We start from the raw sequence: 5290 nt of genomic DNA, 5'->3' as shown, positions 1-5290 counted from the left end.
CAATTTTAGAAAATAAATTTATTTATGAAATCAATTTTTGAAAAGTTGAAGAAGAAGAAAAACACAAAATAAAATTTGAGTTTTTCCATCATCATCTTCAAGTAACTCACACTAAACCCACCATCTTTAGCTTCAATTACCCCAAGCAAGATCTGCATCTCATGCAGTTATTCTCATGGCATGATGGTCTTCAATATATTGAAGAGATTGGAGTGAATTTGAGGCAATGCAATCATAAGATTTTTTGTTGAAAAATTTGGTTGAAGAAAGTGTTCTTCAAGTGGGTTGCTGTTGAGCTATTCTCCAAGTTTCTTTGATTCCAGCTTATTTTGAGTCCCATAACTCAATCTAGAGTACTAAGAAAATAGTGGAGAAGATCTTAGGGTGGTCTGCACAAAGATTTGGAGAGTTTTGCAGCTGGAAATCGAGATTTCAAGAGGACTACAAAGGTATGACTTGAAACCCATTTATTTTTGCTAGAGCATGCTTTCGTTTCTGCCAAAATTAATGAATTAGAGTGCTTAATGATCCTTGTCGCTTCTGCTGCGTGATGATACAATCCAACAATAAATACCTTATCTTCTTGAGGATCATAAAATAGACCACCTTTTGTTTCTTTAGGGTATCCTACAAATAAGCATATCTTTGAATGTCGTTCCAACTTCTTAGGGTTTTGCACCAACATGTGTGCCGGGCATCCCCAAATTATGTATGACGTAAACTACCTTTACATCCTCTCCATAACTCATACGGTGTTTCTGAATTCGATTTCTCTTTTTTGTTACACCATTCTGTTGTGGTGTACCAGGTGCTGTGAGTTGGGATTGAATTCCATGTTCTACTAAATAGTTATGGAATTGTAAATCCATATACTCACCACCCCGATCTGATCCAAGGGTTTTTATCTTTTTACCTAATAGATTCTTAACCTCAGTCTTATATTCTTTTAACTTTTCAAGAGTCTCAGACTTATGACATATTAGGTAAATATAATCCTATCTGGAATAATCATCAATGAAACTGACATAATATTCAGATCCTCCCCGAGCTTTAACATTCATCGGACCACAAAGGTCTGAATGTATAAATTCTAGAGGTTATTTGGCTTTAAGACCTTTTTTTGAAAAAGATCTTTTGGTCATTTTTCCCTCAATACATGATTCACATGGAGGTAAAGACTTGTCTTTTAACTGATTTAGATGACTATTTTTTACCAATCTCTCAATCCTATTGAGATTTATGTGATCAAGTCTTAAGTGCCAAAGATAGGCGTTAGGAAAAATCTTTCTTTCCTTATTTTGAGTTTCCGCTGATTTATTTTGACATCAACCAAATCGTGTGTTGAGACAGTTTAGTCCGCAATAAATAGTACCATCATTGTGCCATACACTATCGGTACTAAACCAGATTGATTTGAGAGATAAGCACGGCCAAGACTGACGTTGAATTTATGCAAAATATATATAATACTAATGTGCACATCATGATCGTTGTGCATAAGGAAAATTGACAAATGGACCAACAATATCAGATGACTAGTTTTCTTGGTACGATTCAATCAAGATGCAATTTATCACACCATACGACGCTTACTATTACTGCATGGTAAGAGTTTTATTATGTTATGTATATCAAATGTATGATATGAACATTATTCAGTATTATTTTTTTATCATACATAATAATTTTGTCCAATATGTACAACAATATTTAGTACAACACAATTTACTAGAGTTGAGTTTAGTGTATGAACAAAACTTGGTAATGTAGGACATACTATTCAGTAGACAAGACGACTCATTGTTGCTGACACTGATCGAAGACGTATTCGTTGTAGACAACAACGACAATAAGGCAAAACTAATCCAGAGGAATACAAAGACGACCACCAGGTGAAAATTTGAGAGATAATTTTAGCTTGTAATTCAAACTTTTAGCTTCATGTGAACTTCTATTTTGAAATAAAAGAATTGATAAAATTACCTTTTATCTTGAGACACTAAATCAAATAAGAAAGAAATTTTTTAAATAAAAATTAAAGAAATCTAAATCGTGTATCATTGCACCAATTGTGCTGGTCAATACTTTTCCCTTTAATTCTACTTTTAAAGTTTTTTTTTTTTTTTTTACTATGTACCCTATTTTTGCCATTACCTTAAGAAATTACGTTATTGTTAAAGTTAACCCCCAATCTTGAATTTTTTTAAAAAATAATTTTTTTAATAAATAATGACAAAAATAGGGTTGGAGGGGAAATATTTTCATAAATAGGTGTTTTGGAAAAGTATTAACAGATCTAGGGTAGTGAAATCGTGTACCCGGTACACGATTTCTATGTGGCATACTCGTATACCCGATACAGGAGCCCATTTAATCCAGTCAGCTGACGACTGGTTGATCGGTCAAGTGAACTCGTGTACCCGGTATATAAGTATTATTGAACGTCGCCGATAAAATTATTCTGTAGAATAAAAAAAAAAATTAAACAATATTCATATTATATATATGGAAAATGTCTAATTTGAAATATCATACCATGTAGTAATAGTAAGTGCCGTCTGGTGAGATAAATCGCCTCGTGATCGAATTGTACTAGGAAAAGTAGTCATCTGATACAGCTGACCCATCTGTTAATTCTCCCTGTGCACAACGATCACGTCATCCATGCCAGTAGGATAAATACTCCGCATGGATTCGACGCCAGTCTTGGTCGTGCTTGCCCCTTAAATCGATCTGGTGTAATTCTGGGAGTGTATAGGACAACGAAGGTATCGTTTGTCGTATCAGAACTATCTCAGCACACGTTCTGGATGATACCACTCTACTATATGGAAGCATATAAGAGGGCTAACAGTCAACCAGATGTCTTCATCATCACGACAATAATCAGGTAATGATGACCAAATCTGTGAGTATGCTGTCCAAATAACCTGACAAAAAAAAAGTATACATATAAAATTTTTTAAATATTCATTTATATACATATTTACTACTTGATTAGGCGTCAGCATGTCGAATGTTTTCCTGTACACGAGCAATATATTTGCTAACTGTTCAGAGGCAGCTAATACATCACTCCATATAAAATTATAAAAAATACAATTAATTTATATTCTTACATAAAATGGTAACGAAATAAATATATAAATAAAATAATACCTGACACTAAGTGGCCGATGATCTGGGGCCTGTAGTTGTTACTTGTGGTGCTACGATTGGAAATCATTATTAAAGCCCACACTTGTAATAGTATCAGTGGTCCCACTATTTCCAACGCTTGTGCATTGGAAGCCCGACAAAAGTTCTCTGTACAACCATGCAAGACATGCACCACCCCATAAGTTACGACCAACGTGCTCGAAATCAGACAATAATGGGAGGAACATGAGATGCACCAGAGTATTTGACTTGTCGACAAATAAAAATCCTCCAATAAGCTGCATGATGTATGCTCGTGCGTACCTACGTACGCTGATGTCGTCAGCATCGGAGGTAATTCGGGAAATTGGGATGCCAACCAAGGGATACTCAATCTTGATCCCTTCAGATCCTCTGGTAGAACACCTAAGAGCTCTTCACATACGTTCTTCCAGTCATACTGTAGTGAGCCGGTCAGTGGTTGCCCGTCCACTCTTAACCCAAATTGTACGGCTATATCCTGCAGCGTAATAGTGCATTCCCCACAGGGTAGGTGAAATGTGTGGGTCTCTGGTCTCCAACGCTCAACTAGAGTAGTAATCAGGTGCCAATCGAGCTGGATGAAACCAATCTGTGCAACCCCAAGAAAACCCGCCTCCTGAACGTATGGAATGATCCAACGCTCAACTAGAGTAGTAATCAGGTGCCAATCGAGCTGGATGAAACCAATCTGTGCAACCCCAAGAAAACCCACCTCCTGAACGTATAGAATGGTGCGATGATCAAATGGGATAGTACTCTGTGCAGTCGCCTCCCTCCTCCGACAACTCAACACTGTAGTGGATGAACTATCCCATACTGCCTGTGAACGATGAGTGTTTTGTTGGTACAATTGGACAAGATTAGAAGGACTAGGCTCCATTACCTAAAAAGTTCAAATTATATTACATAATAGAATTGATAACATAAAAGATACATAAAAAGTACATAAGAAAATACAATTACATAAAACAAGTTTATAAATTCATTACATAAATTCATTATAAATACATAAAGAATACAAATACATGAAAATTTATTATTTACACAAAGAATACAAGTAAAAAAAAAAATCAAAATCAAAATTCTAATGACCCAAAGACGATGAAGCACCAAGTGTACGGTGTGGACAAGTGCGTCTCTTATGTCCTTCTCTTTTACAAATTGTACATCGCACTTTTTGGCTTGCTTCTCTCTAATCCATTTCATTATGAATTCACGTACTTTTTGGCCGACCTTGTTCTCTGAGTAAGTTCGCATTTGGACGAACTTCTGTAAATGATAATTCTAGCCAATAATCTGGGTGTTGAATTAGATGGAAGCGGCCTTCGTAACAACGCTTGAAATTGGATAATTTGTAGCATTCATCAATAAGTGGTAGGTATGTCATACGCATGTAATTACAAACTGCAATTACATGAGAGTATGGAATCTTGAATGATTGCCACTTATTATAAGAACATGTCCCTTCTTTCTAGCTTAAAACTTGGGTGTGCTGTCCTTTGTAGGGAGAAATCATACTTATGCCAGTTTGTACTTCGAAAGTTTGACTTTTCTTGTCAATGGATGTCACCGTATGTCACCGTATGTGCCGATGCTCGTTTTTCCCACTTCTTCAGTTTCTTTAGGGCATATTCTGTATATATATCCCAACGATCGAGTGCTTCACTGATTTCTTGTCTTCGGTGTCAAGATACAATATTGTGCGATAGAATGTTAGTCTAACCAAAGAAGTAATGGGTAACATTCTAGCACCTTTAAAAACGCCGTTCATGCATTCGCTGCATTGCTAGTCATCCACCCATAGCGGTACCCACCGTCATGTGACTGTGTCCATTTTTCTAAGTCAATGTCTGAAAAAAATTCAAGACATTCAGGGTGCAATTGTTTCAATTCTTTCATGCATTGAATGAACTTACGCCTTTAGTGTTGATTTTTGGCCTTAAACACCAAATTTTTTAGTTGCTTCGATTTGTATCTTGTATTGAAATTACTGGCAACATGGTGAAGACAATATCGGTGGTACGCTTTGGGTTCACTCCAACCAATTTCTTCATTATTAATTGTAGCAAGAATGTCCTTATGTCTGTCAAAAATCAAGCAAATACCCTCT

The 5290-nt window shown here is 36.0% G+C and overlaps 1 long non-coding RNA gene across 1 annotated transcript; it reads right to left on the bottom strand.

Annotated features, from left to right (window-relative positions):
- Positions 1–1218: 1218 nt before the first annotated feature.
- LOC120074346 lies at positions 1219–3299 on the bottom strand. Its single transcript, XR_005480960.1, has 3 exons — positions 3160–3299; positions 2536–2930; positions 1219–2461 (listed from the first exon to the last, which is right to left on the bottom strand). It is a non-coding gene; the product is annotated as an uncharacterized LOC120074346 (long non-coding RNA).
- Between the last annotated feature and the right edge of the window lie 1991 nt (positions 3300–5290).

The sequence above is a fragment of the Benincasa hispida genome, chromosome 3 (assembly GCF_009727055.1).
Source record: "Benincasa hispida cultivar B227 chromosome 3, ASM972705v1, whole genome shotgun sequence".
Classification (NCBI taxonomy): Eukaryota; Viridiplantae; Streptophyta; class Magnoliopsida; order Cucurbitales; family Cucurbitaceae; genus Benincasa; species Benincasa hispida.
The sequence above is the reverse complement of the archived record's forward strand: the minus strand, read 5'-3'. Positions and strand labels throughout refer to the sequence as shown.